General features: G+C 44.9%; 2 pseudogenes; one reads left to right on the top strand and one right to left on the bottom strand.

Annotated features, from left to right (window-relative positions):
• Positions 1–261: 261 nt before the first annotated feature.
• Positions 262–4,488, top strand: LOC136477850 (probable serine/threonine-protein kinase PBL19; annotated as a pseudogene).
• A 15,245-nt stretch (positions 4,489–19,733) lies between these two features.
• On the bottom strand, positions 19,734–21,983 carry LOC136470459 (uncharacterized; annotated as a pseudogene).
• Between the last annotated feature and the right edge of the window lie 800 nt (positions 21,984–22,783).

The raw sequence follows: 22,783 nt of genomic DNA, 5'->3' as shown, positions 1-22,783 counted from the left end.
GGGAGGACGGGTCGAATACATGAGAGTTGGGAGCAAACAGTTTATAAATTATATAACCTTGCAGAAAACACCATTAGAGATTGGATAAGACGACCATATGGTACGTACTAGTAGACTGTACAGCAGAAAAGGTCAAAAGAAGGCGCAGTTGGCGGGCGAGGGTTTATTGCAGTTTGCAGTTGCATCCCCACCAATCTCCTCTGCCGTCGCTCTCCAAGCACCTTCAGTTTGACCTCCCGATTTCTTATCATTTCCTGCACAGGCTTACGAGCGTGATCTACACGCCAACTACCTCCGTCTCTATCAGCTTCATTGCCTCCCGAGTTCCTCCTATGCCTACGAGAAAGAAGCGTGGGCGAATTCCTCTGTGTTTCCCAGCTTCCTGTTCACCTTGGACTCGCAGGGAGTCCAGCGTCAATTAACCCCCCTGCTTCAATCAATTGACATCTTCGCTGAATCACTGGGCCTGTGCCGCCTCCCCATGCCCGCCGTCCCTGCCTCGCTGCGCCGTCAAGCTGCCAGCCAAGAGTCTAATTTTTTCAATGAAAAGTTTGCGTTTGATCGGTTTCGTTTCTAGGAGCTGGGCGAGATGTTCTTGATTCGAAAAGGGAGGAAACGAGAGGCTCTGTTCCTGTCGCGATTGTTGGAGAATCTCGCCGTAGTTTGAGGCGGTGAGGTGGAGGCGACAGAGAAGACGAGACAAAAAGCCACCCCGAGCTGAGCCCCGCCGCCGTCTTGCTCCAACTCCAAGCGATGTCTTGCTTCCGCTGCTTCAGCAGCAGCGAGACCAAGAGGGGCACGGGCGAGAAGCGTCGGGCGGCGCCGGCGTCCCCGGCGACCGCCTCGTTCCCGTCCACCGTCTCCACGGGCGCGCCCTCCAACCTGACCTCCTCCACGGCGTCGTCGGCCGTCGGCACGAGCCACTCCGAGGACTCGAGCGCGGTCATGCTGCCGGCGGCGAGCATGTCGTCAGGCTCGGTTTCGGTGTCGTCGGCGCGGAGCATCCCGGAGCTGTACGAGGAGAGGGGAGCCAGCACCCTCCGTGAGTTCGGGTTCCGGGAGCTCCGGACCGCCACCAGCGACTTCAGCCGCCTGCTCAAGGTCGTCGAGGGCGGCTTCGGGAGCGTTTACAAGGGCGTCGTCCGGCTACCTGGCGGGCCCGCCGGCGGCACGGTGGTTGCCATCAAGAAACTCAATCCCAATGGTCATCAGGTATGGTCGTATGGATCGGTGGTATCTTGGCTCAATTTGTCTTGGCTGATCACGAATTCATCAGCATTTTACAGTCTATTGCTTGCCATTTACATTCGACTACAGCCCCTAGAATTTTTTAGAGTTATCTACATCCCCTAGAATTACAATGAGACTCTGTTTTTGGTTCATGAAATGGACCGTACCTTGCATAACTGTGTAGAATTCATTTCACTAATGGCTTTGTGAAGCCTAACGCTACCATGCAATCTGCAAACGCAGCATACTATGTGTGATAAACATGGTGATGCTAGCACTATTTCATTTCAGAAGTTCAAGGTTATCTCATTCTGGCATATTCATCTGCATCCAAGTCTCAAGAGTTTTCTGTTCCTGCTCCCGACTTGATCAGGACCACAAGCAATGGTTGGCAGAAGTACATTTCCTGGGGGTTGTTGACCACCCAAATCTCGTCAAGCTCATTGGGTACTGCGCTGCTCGAAGCGAGCGAGGTCCTCAGAGGCTACTGGTCTATGAGTTCATGACGAACAAGACCCTGGACGATCATCTATTCAATAAAGCATACCCCGTCCTTCCATGGGACATCAGGTTGGAGATAGCACTGGATGCCGCTGAGGGATTGCTGTACCTCCATGAGGGATTAGAAGTTCAGGTATCAGCTCGGTACTCCACAGATAAATAAGGTTATCCTGAACCCTACTGAATAACTTGGATTAGATTGCATGAGAACGGGCATGCGTATAAACTGAACTAATAACTGATTTGCACATCACAGGAAATGTCACAAGCTTAAATTTTTGTAGTATGGTAACCTATCTAAAATGCAGAATAACTTTTCTTTAAGAGTAACCTATCTAAAATGCATAATAACTTTTCTTTGAGAGTGATAGATTAGGTTACATGAGAAAGAGCATGCAGTATAAATTGATCAAATAACTGATTTGCACACCACAGCAATGTTACAAGCACAAAATTTGTAGTATGGTAACCTGTCTAAAATGTTGCATTGTGATAATCCATACTGAATCATATCTAAAAATGCTGAGTGTGGTAATCCGCACTGAATCACTGGACATTAATAATAGATCTATCATAGATCAGGTCAAAACTTGGGCTTGCACATTCATACATTCTTGGAAATTGAAATATTTGTGTTATGAGTTATCTGTTTTTTCACATTCTGAAACCTTGGATTGTTCATATTCTTGGATTAGACAATGTTATTGAGTGATCATGTTGATTGAATGCGAACGTGGTTAAGAAAAACATGTTCTATAGATATCATTTGCTGCTCTGTGCATCTTTCCTTGACAATCAAGTTAGTCAATATGATTTGATTTTGTTTCCAAAAAAAGAATGAGAGATATTTGTGTTTCGTCATTACAGGTCATATATCGCGATTTCAAAGCTTCAAATGTCCTCCTGGACGAGGAGTTTAGAGCAAAACTTTCAGATTTCGGACTGGCAAGGGAAGGACCATCAGCTGGTGATACCCACGTCTCTACGGCAGTATGTGTTGATTTTACTTCATAGAACAGAACAAGATTATTTAACTTATGTTTGGTCATGTTACAGAATTTTGCTCTATTGAAATCTTATGCTATATCCCAATGAAAATAATTATGCAATCAGGTTATGGGGGACCTTGGGCTATGCCCGCAGCTCCAGATTTTGTTGAGACAGGCCATCTCACTACAAAGAGTGATGTGTGGAGCTTTGGAGTAGTTCTATATGAGATCCTCACTGGACAAAGAGAGGAACCGTCCCAAGAACGAGCAGAAACTTCTGGAACGGGTGAGGCTGTATCCTGTTGGTTCCGAGATCTTCCGCACGGGTGAGCCAACTGCTCATCGTCGTTGCCGACCACACACTACGGCTTGACGTAGAAGATGGAGGGAGAACAGAGCGCACACACATAGCACAAGCACCAGTGTTGACCGGAGCTCTGCAGAGGAGATGTCAAAACTGAACTCTCTCTCTTTACTGAATTGCAGTGCGAAGCTATATATACAACTCTACCCATCTAATCCTAGTACACAGACATGCCAGGCTGCCATGCTGCTACAGTACTAGATATGACAGCAGGTCTGACTTTGGTGCCTGCCCCTGCTGTGGCTACAATGCGACAGGGGAGCCTTTCGGTGTCTGCCCCTGCCGCGGCTACAGTGTAGCAGCAGGGGAGCCCTTTCGGCGCCTGCCCCTGCCGTACGTACAGAGGGAGAGCAGCAAATTACTTTACAATTTTTCCCCTAATCTTGCTGCTAACCCTAAAACCTCCACCATGCCGATCATCTTCTTCAGCTCCGTGAACCGAAGACGGCCGAGCGGCTTGGTGAGGACGTCCGCGAGTTGCCGACCAGTTTCGATGAACTCGATGACGATCTGCCCTCCATCGACACAGTGAAAGGTCCTAATGGCTAGAGGAGGGGGTGAATAGCCTAATAAAAATTTCTACAACAACACTTAACAAAATGGTTAGACAACTATGAGGCGAAGCAAGTGTTGCGTTAGCCTACTCAAGATGCAAGCCACCTACCACAATTCTAGTTTAGATAGTGTCTATTCACACAATAGCTATGACACTACCATATGTTAGTGCGCTCTCAAAGTCTAACTAAAGAGCCACACCAACCAAGCAAGCAAGCTCTCACAACTAGCTACACTAAAAAGCTTGTCAACTAGTTTGCGGATAAAGTAATGAGAGTGATCAAGAGGGTTATACCGCCGTGTAGATGAAGAACCAATCAATCACAAAGATGAATAACAATGAAGACCAATCATCTCGGAATCAATGATGAACACAATGATTTTTACCGAGGTTCACTTGCTTGCCGGCAAGCTAGTCCTCGTTGTAGCGATTCACTCACTTGGAGGTTCACGCGCTAATTGGCTTCACACACCAAACCCTCGATAGGGTGCCGCACAACCAACACAAGATGAGGATCACACAAGCCACGAGCAATCCATTAGAGTACCTTTTGGCTCTCCCCTGTAGAAAGGTTAAGAACCCCTCACAATCACCATGATCGGAGCCGGAGACAATCACCACCCTCCGCTCAACGATCCTCGCTGCTCCAAGCCGTCTAGGTGGCGGCAACCACCAAGAGTAACAAGCGAAATCCACAGCGAAACACGAACACCAAGTGCCTCTAGATGCAATCACTCAAGCAATGCACTTGGATCACTCCCAATCTCACTATGATGATGAATCAATGATGGAGATGAGTGGGAGGACTTTAGCTTAGCTCACAAGGTTGCTATGTCAATGAAAGTGGCCAAAAGATATGAGCTACAGCCGGCCATGGGGCTTAAATAAAGCCTTCACGGAATAGAGCCGTTATACCCCTTCACTGGGACATAACACGGGCCGATCGGACGCTCCAGGTCCTAACTGACCGGACGCTGCTCCTCAGCGTCCGGTCGCCCGATGGCGTCCACGTGTCTCCTGCGTTCAACTGTGAACGTTTGATCTCAACTGGTCGATATGTTGACCGGACGCTCCGACGGAGTTGACCGGACTGCTGGACCCCCAGCGTCCGGTCAGTTTACAGTAAGGGTCCAAAACATGTTTTTGTCCGATCGGACGCGTCCGGTTAGGCTTGACTGGATACAGCCCAGCGTCCGGTACTTAACCCTAAGCACTGTGCCGGTCGACAACATGATCCGGACGCAGCCTTTCAGTGTCCGGTCGTAGAGCGACCCAGCGTCCGGTCAGTTGACCGACGCCAGCATCATTTCGACCAACTCTATTTTACTTCAAACTTCTCCACCCTTGCTCCAATGTGCCAACCACCAAGTGTATCACCTTGTGCATATGTGTTAGCATATTTTCACAAATATTTTCAAGGGTGTTAGCACTCCACTAGATCCTAAATGCATATGCAATGAGTTAGAGCATCTAGTGGCACTTTGATAACCGCATTCCGATACGAGTTTCACTTCTCTTAATAGTACGGCTATCAAACCTAAATATGAACACACTCTCTAAGTGTCTTGATCGCCAAAACAAAATAACTCCTACAAGTTATACCTTTACCTTGAGCTTTTTGTTTTTTCTCTTTCTTCTTTTCAAGTTTAAGCCCTTGATCATTGCCATGCCATCACCATTGTCATGCTATGATCTTCATTAGCTTTTCCACTTGAAGTGTGCTACCTATCTCATGATCACTTGATAAACTAGGTTAGCACTTAGGGTTTCATCAATTCAACAAAACCAAACTAGAGTTTTCAATCTCTTTCCTTTTTGGTAATTGATGACAACCCTTATACAAAGATATGAATTGAAATTCAATTGAATCCATGTTGCTTGCCCAAGCATATTTACCATGTGTAAAAGAATATGGATAAGTTTCATGAACCCCAAATGGTAGCAATTGCTCCCCCTACATATGTGCTAAGAGTTTGAATTGTAGCTTGCACATATGCTTAGATAGGAAACATAGGAGTCAATGTATACCATATGATGTTAAGGTATAAAAAATAGATCTTTGAAGCGTGATACCAATCGGAGTGCACCAATATACCATCCTTAGCACCATAGTTAGTTCAATACCACTTGGAAACAATACTTGAAATGAAAGTTATCTAGTGGTTTCATTTCATCATTCAATCTTACAACTAACACACATCACACAAGCATGGATGTTTTAAATGTAATACTTGTGTCATGCAAGCAAACATATGAAATGCACATTCAAATGCACCATACAAGTTCATGAGCTTGCTCCCCCTACTTATGTGCTCAAAATTTTAGTTGATCCCTTTCCTTTGTCATATCTCTCCCCCTATGTCATATCCCTTTATGATATTTCTTCTCCTTTTTCACTATCTTTGCTACTATGTTTGTTTCTCTCCCCCTTTGTCATCAATGACCACAAAGGTTCTAAATATAGATAGTATTACTTGTAAGGTTGAGATTATCAATGTCAATCAATGGGGTAAGAATCATTTTCCCAAATTTGGTCCAATCTAGATTATTTCTCAAAGATATTTAACTCGGTTTGATCTAAGGACAAGCTTCTTCACACCTCCAAATAAGGGTTATCTTGTACCATATTGAGTTAAATACTTATAGTTCATTTTCTAGATTAAACACTAGGTTTACTAAGCCCATAAATATGTCATATGCCATCACTAGATCAAGTCAAGCATAGAAGCAATAGTGATACCATATAGACATCAAAATCATTTGATTTTCATGAATGAGCCTAATAAGATAGAACCACTTGAAAGGTTCTAATAAGATTAAAAAAATATGACTAGATGCACTAAATATGTCCTTAGCAAGGATGTATGCCATGCCTAATCAACTTTTACCTTGGATTGCTCGAAGCAGAGGCAGTGTCATATGAGTGGGGGTGCATCAACACATATTTGAGAAATCCAATATGTTCAACTCATTCCTTAGCTTGCAAAACTTTTTCTCATCCAATGGCTTGGTGAATATATCGGCAAGTTGATCTTCGGTGTCCTACACTCTCAATGCAAATGTCCCCTTTTTATTGATGATCTCTTATGAAATGATGGCGGACTATCAATGTGCTTAGTTCTTACATGTTGAACCGGATTGTTTGTCAACTTGATTGCACTCTCATTGTCACATAGCAATGGCACTCTCTTGAACTTGATTTCAAAGTCACTCAAAGTGGTCTTCATCCAAAGTACTTGTGCACAACAACTATGGGTGGATATGTATTCGGCCTCAGCAGGTTGATAATATAATACTATTTTGCTTCTTTGATGACCATAAAATAAGTGATCTTCCCAACAATTGGCATGTGCCCGAGGTGCTCTTCCTTTCTACCTTGCATCCCGCATAATCCGAGTCGGAGTAACCAACTAGCTCAAACTTCGCTCCTTTAGGATACCACAAACCAACATTTGGTGTATGCTTCAAGTACCTCAATATTCTCTTTGTAGCCTTCAAATGACTTTCTCTTGGTGAGGCTTGAAATCTTGCACACATGCATACACTAAACATGACATCCGGCCTTGATGCGGTTACATAGAGTAGGCTTCCAATCATAGACCGATATAACTTTTGATCTATTATATTTCCACTTGCATCACTATCCAAGTTGCCATTGGTTTCCTATTGGTGTGCTAATGACTTTGCTATCAATCATGCTAAACTTCTTGATCATATCCTTGCTGTGCTTGTCTTGACTCACAAATGTACCATTCTTTAATTGCTTGATTTGAAGACCAAGGAAGTAGCTTAACTCTCCAATCATGGACATTTCAAACTCATTAGCCATCATCTTTCCAAACTCATCACAAAATTCTTAATTGGTTGATCCAAATATGATGTCATCAACATAGATTTACAATACAAATAGATCTTTTCCAATCTTCTTGATGAAAAGAGTGGTGTCAACCTTGCCTATGGTGAACCCTTTAGAGAGTAGTAAATCCCTCAATCTCTCATACCATGCTCTAGGTGCTTGCTTTAAGCCATACAATACATTCTTCAATTTATACACATGGTTAGGCTTCTTGTCATCTTCAAAACCGAGAGGTTGCTCAACATATACTTCTTCATTGATGTAGCCATTGAGAAATGCACTCTTAATATCCATTTGATAGAGCTTGATGTTGTGAGCACAAGCATAGGCCAGCAAGATTCTTATTGCTTCCAATCTAGCAACCAGGGGCATATGTTTCTCCAAAGTCAAGACCTTCAACTTGTGTATATCCTTGTGCTACCAATCTTACTTTGTTCCTTACTACTATCCTATCTTGATCTTGCTTGTTTCTAAAGACCCATTTGGTTCCAATCACATTGTGTTCCTTTGGTCTTTCTACCAACTCCCACACTTGATTTCTTGTGAAGTTATTCAATTCTTCATGTATAGCATTTACCCAATCAATATCCTTCAAAGCTTTATCTATCTTCTTTGATTCAATGGATGACATAAATGAGAAGTGTTCACAAAATAATGCCAATCTTGATCTTGTTTGTACACCTCTTGAAATATCATCAATGATAGTGTCCTAATAGATGATCTCTTGCAATATTGGTTGGTTGGAGGATTGGAACTTGATTACTTACACTTGCTTGATCATTGGGTTGAGATGATGTACTAGCCGTTTGATCTTGTTCATTGTCATGAGATCCATTTACACTAACTTGATTTGTATCATTTTGCACATTTGAGTTAGAGAGCACTTGCACTTCATCATCTTCATCATCATTCACTTGCCTAGGCCTTAATTCACTAACATCCATGTTCTTCATGGTATTTGAAAGTTGAATGCCTCTAACATCTTCCAAGTTTTCATCCTCTACTTGTGAACCCTTGGTTTCATCAAGTTCAATATCATGAACTTCCTCAAGAGTACGATTATCCAAATTCTAAACTCTATATGCTTTGCTTATAGTGGAATAACTAAGTAGAAATCCTTCATCACATTTCTTGTCAAACTTGCCCAATCTTATGCCTTTCTTCAAGATATAGCATTTGCAACTAAAGACCCGAAAATATGCAATGTTGGGTTTTCTATCATTCAAGAGCTCATATGGTATCTTCTCTTTCAATCGGTGACAATAGAGACAGTTGCTACAATAGCAAGCCATGTTGATAGCTTCGGCCCAAAAAGATTGACTCACATTGTACTCACTAAGCATAGACCTTGCCATATCAATGAGTGTTCTATTCTTTCTCTCAACAAGGCCATTTGATTGTGGAGTGTACTTGGCCGAGAATTGATGTCTAATTCCAAATTCATCACATAACTCATCAATTCTAGTGTTCTTGAACTCACTACCATTGTTACTTCTAACTCTCTTGATGGTTGTTTCAAATTCATTGTGAATGCTTTTGACAAATAATTTGAATATTGCAAATACATCACTTTTGTCCACTAGAAAGAATACCTATGTGTATCTAGTGTAGTCATCTACTATCACAAAGCCATATTTATTTCCATAAATGCTAGTGTATTGTGTTAACCAAATAAATCCATGTGCAATAACTCAAATGCTTTACTAGTGCTCATCATGCTTTTCTTAGGATGGGTGTTTCTAACTTGTTTGCCGGCTTGACAAGAGCTACAAAGCTTATCCTTTTCAAACACAACATCTTTCAAGCCTTTAACTAAGTCATGCTTAATCAATCTATTTAATTATTTCATTCCAACATAACCAAGCCTTCTATGCCATAACCAACCCATGCTAGACTTAGTGAACAAGCATATAGATAATTTAGCTTCATTAGCATTGAAATCAACCAAGTATGGATTTTCATATCTAAAACCTTTGAAGATTAAGTTAGAGCCATCTACACTTATGATCTCTATATCATCTACTCCAAATATACATTTGAATCCAAGATCACATAATTGAGCCACGGATAACAAATTGAAGTTCAAGCTCTCTACTAGCAACACATTTGATATGCTCATGTCATTGGATATTGCAATCTTACCAAGCCCTTTGACCTTGCCCTTGCCATCGTCACCAAATGTGATACTATCATACCCATCATTGCTATTAGTGTTGATTGAGTTGAACATTCTTACATCACCGGTCATGTGTTGAGTGCACCCACTATCAAAAAGTCAATGCCTTCCTCCAGCTTTGTAATTGACCTACAAAAGAAGATCAATTCTTTTTAGATATCCAAACTTGCTTAGGTCCTTGAAGGTTAGTTACTAAGCTCTTTAGAACCCAAATGACCTTTTTCTTTGAGCCCATCCATGGTTTATCAATGAACTTAGCCTTTACACCATTTGTACCCTTAGTAAGCATATAGCGTGAATCAAGCTTAATGGAGGATACATTAGCATTTTTGCTCTTATTTTTGCATTCTTGCTCTTTGTGACTCACTTGCTTGTAACTAGTACAAAACCGACCATTGTTCTTCATAAAACTAGTCTTGTAAGGAGCAAAGGACGCTTTGCCTTTTTTGAGGGTATAGCCCAATCCCTCTTTGTACAGAGAAGCTCTTTGGCTATCCAAGCACATAAGCAAGCGGTCCTCACCACCATAAGGCTTAGCTAAGGTGTGAGTGAGCTTAGTGACCTCCTTCTTAAGGTTCTCATTCTCAACCACTAGTGTGGCATCACAAGTGAGACCATCACTACTAGATGAGGTAGAAGTGGAAGTGCTACAAGAAGGGTTAGTAGTAGCAACAATAATAGGCATAGGTAGTGGTTCATTAATTATATCATAAGTTAAACCTACATTGCAAGTTTCAACATGTTTCTTTTTATTTTGCTCATCAAGCAAAGAGGAATGAGCCTTTTCAAGCTTTTTGTGAGCTTTGCCAAGCTTCTTATTGGCTTCCTCTAGCCTCCCATGAGATGCATTGAGCTCATCAAAAGCTTGCTTAAGGGCTTTTAGTTCCTTACGTAAGCTTTTGCATTCCCTTCTCTTGATATCAAAGTGTTCTCTAGCATCTTCTAGCATGTCAAATAATTCATCCTTAGTAGGTTCATCATCATCACTATCACTATCATTTTTATTTTCATGTTCATTATCATCAATATGTTCTTTATCACTTTCATCATCATAAGATTATACCTTAGTGGCCTTAGCCATGAAGCATGATAAAGATTCGAAGAGAGAAGGCTTCTCATTGATGGCAATGCTTGCAAGAACCTTCTTCTTGGTGGTCTTGTGATCATCACTATCATCATCATCATCATCATCACTTGAGGAAGTATCACTATCCCAAGTGACTACATATGAACCACCCTTCTTCTTCTTGAAGGCCATCTTGTCCTTCTTCTTTTTCTTTTCTTTCTTGTCCTTCTTCTTGTTCTTCTTGTTGTCATCATCATTATCACTATTGTATGGGCATTGAGCAACAAGATGATCTTTGCTTCCACACTTAAAGCACCTTCTTGACTCTTCTTTGTTCTTGAATGAAGACTTCTTTCTTCTAGCACGATAGCCTTTTTTCACCATGAACTTGCCAAATCTCTTGACAAATAGAGTCATCCTTTCATCATCATCATCATCCCAAGATTCATCTTCTTCACTTGATGTTTCTTGCTTTGCTTTGCCCTTGGATGATGTGGCTTTGAATGCCATGCTATTCTTCTTGTCATCTTTCTTCTCTTCTTTCTTCTCTCTCTTTTCTTCCTTCTCATCATCATCTCTATAAGCATCATCGGTTATGATATCTCCCAAGATTTGATTTGGTGTCATTGTATCCAAACTGGACCTCACTAGAATAGTGACCAATGTACCAAATCTTGAGGGTAAGCATCTCAAGAACTTATTTGAGAACTCCTTGTCCTCTATCTTCTCACCAAGTTCCTTAAGATCATTTACAATTACTTCCATCTGATGGAACATGTCCGGCACACTCTTATCTTCCTTCATCTTGAAAGTAGCAAATTTATCCTTAAGAATGTATGCCTTTGCACCCTTGATTGCCTTGGTGCCCTCAAATAATTCTTCCAATTTCTTCCATGCCTCATGAGCTCTCTCAATGTTCTTGATTTGCTCAAATGTTCTCTCATCCAAAGCATCATGGATGGCACTAAGAGCAGTGTTATTGTTTTGGAGTAGCAATTCTTCGGCGGCGGTGGGAGTCTCTTCATCTTCAATCTCAATTTTTCTTCCTATTGATTGACTTGATATATATTGTTATCTTAGCCTTCCAATAGAGATAATTTGTGCCATCAAATTGGGGTGGCTTTTTGGTGTTGTTGATTTGAGCCATTTTAACACCGAAGGTTGTTAAGCCTTAAATAACGGTGACCTCGGTTCTGATACCACTTGAAAGGTCCTAATGGCTAGAGGGGGGTGAATAGCCTAATAAAAATTTCTACAACAACACTTAACAAAATGGTTAGACAACTATGAGGTGAAACAAGTGTTGCGCTAGCCTACTCAAGATACAAGCCACCTACCACAATTCTAGTTTAGATAGTGTCTATTCACACAATAGCTATGACACTACCTTTTGTTAGTGTGCTCTCAAAGTCTAACTAAAGAGCCACACCAACCAAGCAAGCAAGCTCTCACAACTAGCTACACTAAAAAGCTTGTCAACTAGTTTGCGGTAAAGTAATGAGAGTGATCAAGAGAGTTATACCACCGTGTAGATGAAGAACCAATCAATCACAAAGATGAATAACAATAAAGACCAATCACCTCGGAATCAATGATGAACACAATGATTTTTACCGAGGTTCACTTGCTTGCCGGCAAGCTAGTCCTCGTTGTGGTGATTCACTCACTTGGAGGTTCATGCGCTAATTGGCTTCACACGTCAAACCCTCGATAGGGTGCCGCACAATCAACACAAGATGAGGATCACACAAGCCACGAGCAATCCACTAGAGTACCTTTTGGCTCTCCACTGGGGAAAGGTCAAGAACCCCTCACAATCACCATGATCGGAGCCGAAGACAATCACCACCCTCCGCTCAACGATCCTCGCTGCTCCAAGCTGTTTAGGTGGTGAAAACCACTAAGAGTAACAAGCGAAATCCGCATCGAAACATGAACACCAAGTGTCTCTAGATGCAATCACTCAAGCAATGCACTTGGATCACTCCCAATCTCACTATGATGATGAATCAATGATGGAGATGAATGGGAGGACTTTGGCTTAGCTCACAAGGTTGCTATGTCAATGAAAATAGCCAAAAGATATGAGCTACAGCTGGCCATGGGGCTTAAATAGAAGCCCCCACAGAATAGAGCCATTATACCCCTTCACTGGGCATAACACGGGCCGACCAGACGCTCTGGTCCAACTGTCCAAACGCTGCTCCTCAGCGTCCGGTCGCCCGATGGCGTCCACATGTCTCCTTCATTCAACTATGAACGTTTGATCTCAACGGTCGGTATGTTGATCAGACGCTCCGACGGAGTTGATCGGACACTAGATCCCTAGCGTCCGGTCGTTTACAGTAAGGGTCCAAAATATGTTTTTGCCGACCGGACACGTCCGGTTAGGCTTGACCGGACACAGCCCAGCGTCTGGTGGTTAACCTTAAGCACTGTGTCGACCGACAACATGACCGGACGTAGCCTTTCAGTGTCCGGTCGTAGAGCGACCCAACGTCCGGTTAGTTGACCGACGCCAGCATCATTTCGACCAACTCTATTTTACTTCAAACTTCTCCACCCTTGCTCCAATGTGCCAACCACCAAGTGTATCACCTTGTGCACATGTGTTAGCATATTTTCATAAACATTTTCAAGGGTGTTAGCACTCCACTAGATCGTAAATGCATATGCAATGAGTTAGAGCATCTAGTGGCACTTTGATAGCCGCATTCCGATACGAGTTTCACTCCTTTTAATAGTACGGCTATCAAACCTAAATGTGAACACACTCTCTAAGTATCTTGATCACCAAAACAAAATAGCTCCTACAAGTTATACCTTTGCCTTGAGCTTTTTGTTTTTTCTCTTTCTTCTTTTCAAGTTTAAGCCCTTGGTCATTGCCATGCCATCACCACTGTCATGCTATAATCTTCATTAGCTTCTCCACTTGAAGCGTGCTACCTATCTCATGACTACTTGATAAACTAGGTTAGCACTTAGGGTTTCATCAATTCACCAAAACTAAACTAGAGCTTTCACACAGTCCCTGAGGAAGTGGAACTTGACATCGATGTGCTTGCTCCGGTTGTGGAGAACCGGATTCTTCGCGAGGGCGATGGCGGGCTAGTTGTCCACCATAAGTGTTGGTGGATGAGCTTTCACACCGGTCAGCTCGCCCAGCAGTTGGCGCAGCTAGATAGCTTGGCACACCGCTATGGCCGCCACCATGTACTCTGCCTCGCACGTGGACAATGCCACCACCTTCTGTTTCAGCGACAACCATGAGATTGGAGCTGACCCGAGGAAGATGAGAACGCCAGAGGTACTCCGCTGTCCATCGATGTCCCCCGCCATGTCTGCATTGCTGAACACAGTGAGTTGTAGCCCACTTCTGCCGGTCTTAGGGAAGATGATCCCCTAATCCACCGTCACATTGACGTAGCGCAGCAGCCGCTTCACCGGTGATCCTCTCGGGGATCCTCCATGAAGCGACTAATGTAGTCTACGGTGAACGTAATGTCCGGCCTCGTGTGGATTAGGTAGCGCAGACCGCCGATGATGCTCCGATAGAGTGTTGCATCTACCTTCGCTGTGGTACTGGCCTTCATCAGCTTCAGTCGCTCCTCCATCGGAGTCACACACGGCTTGCACTCAGCCATGTCGCTTTGCTCCAACAGCTTCGAGGTGTACGCGCTCTGACTGAGCGTGAGCACCTTCTTCCCCTATCTCACCTCGATGCCGACGACGAGCTCCTCCTTCCCCAGTCACCGCTTGTAGAGCACGTGCTCAGTCAGCACCATGTGAACCCAAGCTCGCCCAGCGTGGCATCAAGCTTGGTGTTCCATGCTCGCGGGGCCTGCTGCAGCCCATAGAGCGCCTTGCATAGTTGGAGCATCCTGTGCTTCGCTCCCTTAACAACAAAACCTAGAGGTTGCCTAACGAAGACCGTCTCCGCTAGCTCACCGTTGAGGAAAGCTGATTTTATGTCCAGGTGATGGACGCGCTAGTCCTTCGCTGCTGCCAAAGCCAGCAGCAGCCAGATAGACTCCATGCGTGCTACTGGTATAAAGACTTCCTCGAAGTTGATGCCATCGTGTTGGATAAAGCATCGGGCGATGAGGCTCGCCTTGTGCTTGACAATGGCGCCACGCTCGTCCCGCTTGACCTTGTACACCCACTTCAGGCCGATCGGACGACATCCTACAGGTGGATCGACGAGCTCCCAAGTCTCATTTTCCTCAATTGCCTTCATCTCCTCCAGCATCGCCCATCACCAATTTGCATTGCGCTCGGCTAGCGTGAACGTGGGTGGTTCCTCTACACTAACGAGAAGCATCTCTAGGTCATTGAGCAGCCTACCTGCTAGGCCTAAGGACCCTGTGCCACCGATGATGTCGTCCAGTCTGCGAAACCGCACCTCCTCACCGTCGTGGAAGGCATCCACGAACTCGATGATGTCGCTTGGAGGTGAGGCGAACTTGATGCAGTCCCCTGTTCCACCGGAGTGGTCGGCACAACACCTGGACTGCTCAGCACCCCGGCTGCAGTGCTCAGCACTACTCTTGGACCGCTCGTCACCACCCCTGGAGTGATCGACACCACTGCATGAGTGCTTGGTACCAGTCTTGGAGTGGTCGGCACCACTGAAGACCTCTTGGCTCTGCTACAGGAGCGTTCGGCACCCGTCCTGGAGTGGTTAGCACCACTACAGGACCGCTCGGCACCACTCCTAGAGTGCTCGGCACTCCTCCCGAAGTGCTCAGCACCACCCTAGGAGTGCTCGGCTCTATTGCTGGAGTGGTCGGCATCTCCTCTCCAGCGTCTCCACCACCGTGGATGACCAAGTGCTCGACGACGAAGGTGCTGGTGAAGCCGCCAGCTTCTCCCGTGCTCGGACTATCCCAGTCCTAGGTCACCTTCTCGTCGAACACGATGTCGCGCGAGACAACCACCTTGCCTCTGTGTGGGTCATAGAGCCAGTACGCCTTGGTACATTCCTTGTAGCCCAGGAGCACCATCGGTGTGCTCCTATCCTCTAGCTTGGTGAGGACCGGCTTCATCTTCCTGATGTGGCCGATGCAGCCGAATGTCCGAAGGAAGGACACGCTCGGCTTACGCCCATACCAAGCTTCAAACGATGTCACGCCCTTCAGGGCCTTTGTGGGCGCATGGTTGAGGATGAACATCACCATGGTCACCGCCTCACCCCAGAACCTTGTCAGTATGCTCTTGGCCTTCATCATGGATCGAGCCATGCCGACCATCGTCTGGTTCCGCCTCTCCACCACGCCATTCTGCTATGGCGAGTATGGCATGGTGTGGTGTTGCACTACACCTTGAGTTGCACCACACGTTGATCCACGCAGTACGCAGCGAACTCTACCAAAGTGAATTCGTCGCCGCGATCAGTCCGCAGCACGCATAGCTTCTTGTCGCTCTCTGACTCTGTGCATGCCTTGAACTTCTTAATCGCCTCCGTCGCCTCGTCCTTGCTCGTCAGGAGTTGCAGCCACATATAATGACTGCAATCATCCACGAGCAGGAGGAAATACCACTGACCACCATTTGTGTTTGATGTGATTGACCCGCAGAGATCGCCAAGGATGAGCTCAAGAGCGTTCGCCGCACGATACTTGGCCTCCTTTGGGAACTACAGCCTCCTCTGCTTCCCGGCCAGGCAGTTGTCACACAGCTCGCCTGCGTGCTTGATGTGGGTCAGCCCTCGGACCATCTTCTCCAGTCGACCGAGCGTGTCAAAGCTGAGATGGCCGAACCAGATATGCCACAGCCAAGGCTCCTCGGTGTGCCGTGCTGCCAGGCACATCGGCTGCTCCACCTTCAAGTCGAGCAGGTATAATCGATTACGTGAGCGTTTTACCTTCACGAGAAGACACCGCTCCCAATCTCGAATCTTTAGGATCCCACTCTCGATCAATACCTCGCATCCGCGCTCGTCCAACTACCCAATGCTGACGATGCTTGAACGTAGCTGCGGGATGTAGTACACGTCCATTAGCGCGCGGTGCTCACCGTTCTAGCACCTGAAGATGATGGTGCCGCGCCCTCGGATCGTCACCCTTGAGCCGTCACCGAACTTCACCGTGCCCATCATGTCGCCGTCGAGCTCGGAGAAGGCTTCCTTAGAGCCCGTCATGTGGTTGCTGGCGTCGGAGTCTAGGTACCACAGCTGCTCCTGCTCGCCGCCCACACGTCCGAGGTGGATTTGGGCACGCGGTTCCTCGAGGTTGACAGCCTTCAGAGCCTTGCCGTGCCCTTCCACTGCCATCACCTCTCCCTTCTCCTTGGCCTCAACGTCGTGCAGTGCACAGAACATCGCCATCAGGAGAGTGGCCTCATCATCCTCATCAGCCTGCGCTAAATGAGCCTAGCCTTCTTCTTCTTCTTGTGATTTAGGCACTCCTTTGCCCAATGGCCTGTCTTCCCATAGCGCCGGCAGGCGTTGGGGTCAACCTTCTTCTTCTTCTCTGAAGAAGCCTTGCCGCGGCGCTTGCCATTGCCACCGCGGCTAGAGGAGGCTTCCCCGGACTTCTTCTCCATCCGGGCAGCCCACTCCTCCTCTGTCAGCTACAGTTTGCCGCTGTCTGTTGTTGCTATGGTCTGCTCCATGCGCTCATCCACCACCCGTAGATGACCTGTCACATCCTCAATGGTGAGGGTAGACAAGTCCAACATCGTCTCTATAAGAGAGCGATCTGGATGTACTTCATCAGCACGGACTGAAGATACTTGGAGACTGCCTCTTCTTCGTCGATGGTGATGCCGTGGCTCCTCAGCTTGCTGATGAGCGACTGTAGGTGGAGGGAGAAGTCCTCTACTGACTCACCATCCTTAAACTTGAGGTTGGCATACTCCTGCTTCAGCGGCTGGGCCGTCGCCTTCTTTGCGCGGTCGGAGCCGACGCGCATCGCTGCAATGGCCTCCCACGTCTCCTTAGCAGAGTTCTTCGCCCCCACCGGCTCCCTGTACTCCGCTGGCACAACAGCGAAGATAGCCTCCAACGCTGATATGTCGTCTTCTTCGTTGTCGGTGCCCTTGTCAATGGTATTCCAGAGCTGTTGGGCTCTGAGCTTGACCTTCATGGCCATCGCACACTCGCCATAGTTGGTGCGAGTCAGCGTCAGCCAACTGGTGCCCCAACTGGTGCCGCTGACCTCCTGCACCGTGTGCACGACGACCTCCTGTCGTGGCTGGGCGGTTAGTCCAGCGACGACGCTTGTACGGCTCTGATACCACTTGTTGGTCCTGAGATCTCCCGTACGGGTGAGCCGACCGCTCACCGTCGTTGCCGACCACACACTATGGCTTGAGGTAGAAAAGGGAGGGAGAACAGAGCGCACACACACAGCACAAACACTAGCATTGGCCGGAGCTCTGTAGAGAAGATGGCAAAACTGAACTCTCTCTCTTTACTGAGTTGCAGTGCGAAGCTATATATACAACTCTACCCATCTAATCCTAGTACACAGACATGCTAGGCTGTCAGGCTGCTATAGTGACTAGATATGACAACAGAGCTGACTTTAGCTCCTGCCCCTTCTGTGGCTATAGTGCGGCAGAGGAGTCTTTCGGTGCCTACCCCTGCCGCGGCTATAGTGCAATAGCAGGGGAGCCCTTTCAGCGTCTGCCTCTGCCACGCGTACATAGGGAGAACAACAGATTACTTTACATATCATGTTGAAAGTAAGCAATTCAGCAAGATTATAGATAAAAGGCTTCAGGGCCACTACTCTAAGCAGGGCGCTAGAAAAATTGCCAAGTTAGCCAACAGCTGCCTTGCAAAGCAGAGAAGGGATCGTCCAACAATGAGAGAAGTGGTCGAGAGCCCGAAGCAAGCAATGCACACAAAGAGTTAGATGGGAAAAACAGGGAGTTTGGGTGAGACTCCACCACCAGAGGAAGTATCTGGAAAACCAACCACAGAGGATGTTGCCGTGGCATCTGCAAGGCGGAGGATGCTTCATCTGGCTGCCCTAGGTGAGAATGCAAACAGCATTGTGAGGAGGAGATTTATGCTCATGAGGACTGCGGCTACTCCAACTCCTACATAATATTGAGTTGTAGTTGTGATCTTTTTTTTTTACTGTACTTTTTTAAGTGGTTATGATTTATGAATATAGGATCGTTGGTGATGTTTTCATCATGTCAGTGTAAATCTATTAGGTGACCAAACATTCTTTTTTTTACTTGTGTGCTTTCTATAGGTAGGGTAGATCTGAGACTCAAGAGTTACTATTGTAAATGTTTCGTTGCTATAAAGGATCATAGGTGTGAAATGTAATTCAGTTCTCTATGTTTGACTGCAACTTTGAACATTGTAAAGGTAGATAGTATTAAAGGTGCCAAATTCTTCTTTTCCATACTGGATTTTGCCTTTTACCATTGACTGATACTTCTATAGTGGCTAGGGGTATTTTTAAGGCCCGCTGTTTTAGACTTTTATGTATGAAATACATGTTGTGCACTATTTTTTTACTGCATGATTTCAGCTTGTAAAGTTAGGATCATAGCAGTTTCTTTCTTTTCCTACTCGTGTAACATAAATTATAACCGTGAGCATGTACCCTGAGTTGTTACACGTATTAGTTTCCTTTCCTGGTAGGATCCCATGTGCAAAATGTAATTCCTATAGTGCTGATCCAGAATTATTATGATGTTATTTCAAACTTAATATGGTGAAATGTACCTTCAAGAGTTTTGACTTATTAGTGGGTTAAACCTTTACTTCGTACAAGTTCCTAAAGAAACGAATCAAATGCACAGTCTTCTGCTAGTGTACATTTGATTTTTTTTGGATTTCCTAAAGAACATGTACTAAGCACAAGAAAGGGAATTTTTTTATTGAAGATGCTGTACTTAAATCTTGATCAAAGAGTTACATCATACAGTACATATTGCAACAAAGCTGCAAGTTGTTGAACAAACAATTTTATTTTGCTGATAGAAACTGGCTTGAAACCTTACAGACCTTCAGTATATGGCCACCAGGCAATCATTTTTCTGCATTTGGGAAAGCTGAGCCAGTCTTGTTATCCCCCAACCTGTAGCACTTGATATTCGCTGAATATTGGCCGCCAATATCTACATGGTTATCTTCCCCTCCAGCAAAGAAGCAGAGAGTGTGTAGTGCAATTTCAAACTCTGGACTGACACCAATCAATGTGCTGGATACAGATATTAAAACTCCATGCCACTCAAACTGAACGATGAGCAGTTGTGTTTCAGAGTTTGGCAGGGAACAACTAAAAAAGTTTAGCTCCGTTATGGCATATCACATATGTGTACCACAAGTATATTGGGATGGTACTAACCAACTCCACACGCCTCATTGGGAATATGTACCCTTGGTAATCAACATTGGCATTGGATTCTTCCAGGTAAAACAGCACATTAGTCTCCAGCACCATCATAATCTCATTCAAATACGGAAACAAACAAAATTATGACGCTGCAGCACTACAAGAAGTCAGGAACTTGCCTGAATCTGTGGAAGCCTGATACTTCAGTCTCGCCTTGCCTCTGCCCCTTGATCTCTCCAACAAACACATGTTCAAAGGCAGAAGAACTACTAGAGGTCTAGAGCAGCCACCTCTTCCACACAAATCAAACCACAGGGATGTCAGCATTGTCTTGAAGTCCTCATAGTCCTGAGACGTGGCCTCCTTCACCACCAAATACTGATGCAAGTACTTGATTGGATCACTTCTTGAAATCTCCTCAATAAAAGCAGCTTCTTCATGCTCCTCCTGCTGGGTGACTGATTCTTGTATCCTTGGTGGGGGTTGTAGTTATCAAGGAGTGCACAGAAACGGGAGTACATAGGCCTCCACAGTACACTCTCTTCCAGCCAGCTGAACAGATTTTAGGTGCCTTGTTGCCTTTATGATAAACCTTCTTCCCTTCACCACATTGAACTGTGTAGTCCTTCCCAGGAGTGAGGCGGTTTAGATCAAGTTCCCATAGCCGACCGCATGCTTTTGATAATTTGTTGAGTTCCTCCCTGGTAGGCTCAACGTTTAGGCCATGGTGGATATGACTGACAACCTCAGAGTATTCTTGCTCAGATGGTAGTCTTGTATATCCCTTCCATTGGTCAGAGTGCTTCACAGAGTTAATAGAAGTTTAGAATTCAGAAAAGAAGAAAATATTAATATGGCCACCACATAATCAGACTTCTCTAAGAGGATGCAAGACTGCAAGTTGTAGGCAACGTTATATGGGTACAATGAGAAAGTTGGAATTAAAACGCTGAGAAACAAAATAACCAAAACACAACTCCATCTGATAACAAACAAGTGTCTGCATGACATGGTCTACACATATAACTGAGTTCAGTAAATAAGTAGTTTCTATTTTTAGTATATTTGTAAGAAACTTATAGAATTATAACATTCAGACTCTCAAATAGGGTGAAACTTTCAATTCACATAATATCAAAATAAAGTACATACATGCGGTTGAAAAGGAATCTTGCCATAGATGTGGCTACAGCCAACGGCTGCCTAACTTGGTCAAAGTCATCTTAGCTGTGGCTACCAACTGAAAAGGCCTGTAAAAATATTTAAAAACACTGCTCAATCAGGTAACAAACAAGTGGTGTTTTCATACATTTGAAACAGATAAGGAATCTTGCCATCGATGACAAAAATAGTCTATCATAACCATATAGCAGATAAGAAAGTATCTGTGTGAGTATTGTGTTTGAATATGAACTAATGAGATAGAGTAAATATGTAAGTAATTTTGATTTTGATTAGTTCTGAGTCCCATATTTATCTATGAATTCCAATCACTGATATCTCTTGAAAATTATTAGGTTGTGCAAGAGCATGGCTGGATGACCAGTTGCTATATTTCAAGTGTGAATTTTGAGACAACAATCTTAGACAACCAACTAATCAATTAAAAAGACAACTCATCATCATAGGAGACAACTCATAATTTTTTATATAGTCAAACAATGATAAAATTACATGTTGCCTAGACACCTGAAATATAAGAGAAAAATGAAGTCTTTTATATCTCCTTTCATACCCTACATTCTTGCTTAAACTATTTATGTGGCAACAATAGAATTTGAGGTCACCTGTTGCTTAAGCTGGAAAGATATCCATTTTTCTACTGGTCCTTAGGCAAAGTCAACCAAACAGAGCTCTGATTGGCTTGATACAATGTTGGCTCCAAAGTCAGCAACAATCCTGGTAGCAAAGCGGCATGAAGTAGGCCCGTTGCTCTTGTCCATTTTGCCCGGGGTCAAATGAGACAACTTCCCAAGCCGTGTTTAGTGCCGGCAACACATTCTCTGCTTGACTTTCAGCAACATTTTCTTTATGTATTTTTTTTCTTCTCATCAAATTAGCCTATCTCTTGTTGTTCATTCTGAGACAAAGATTCAGTTGCAGCAACTAGCAAGGATAGGCAGGTAATCTAGGAACTACATATAAATTGAGATTCATTGTATTGGTTTTGGTTCTGCCTTATCGATATATATATATATGTGTGTGTGTGTGTGTTTTATTTACTATTTATTTAGACATAATGTATAATAGTAGTGTAGCAAAATCCAGAGAAAATTCTTTGAATGCCACTAGAACATATACTCATCCCTTCTATGCCACTTAAAATTACGCATTCCCTTCATCGTCATTATTGGTTCATATTTTTTTGTTGCCTTATATGCAATTATGTTACTTCTAAAAAACTCCGTTACCCACGGCGCCAACGGCGCACAAGGCCAGGACGCGCCCGAACGCCTGCCCCACCCATGGCTGCTGCCTGCAACTCTGCAAGTGCTGAGCTGCGAACAGGGCGCGCCCTCGCCATGCGCTGGCTGACTTGCGGAGCCGCTGCAGCTCCCAGCGCCCGTGCCGTGCCTCTTCTTACTGCGTGGATCGCCCCCGTCAGCCTCGTGCTCGCCGCCGCCATACGCTCGCCGTTCTCGTGCGCTCGCAGCTCGCCCTCGTGCCATGGTCAACTGCGTGGACCGCCTTCGTCGGCCTCGTGCTCGCCGTTGTCATATGCTCGCGCCACCTCCAGCCCCGA

The sequence above is a fragment of the Miscanthus floridulus genome, chromosome 8, assembly GCF_019320115.1.
Source record: "Miscanthus floridulus cultivar M001 chromosome 8, ASM1932011v1, whole genome shotgun sequence".
NCBI lineage: Eukaryota > Viridiplantae > Streptophyta > Magnoliopsida > Poales > Poaceae > Miscanthus > Miscanthus floridulus.
Note: the sequence above shows the minus strand (reverse complement) of the source record. Positions and strands in the feature narration are given on the sequence as shown.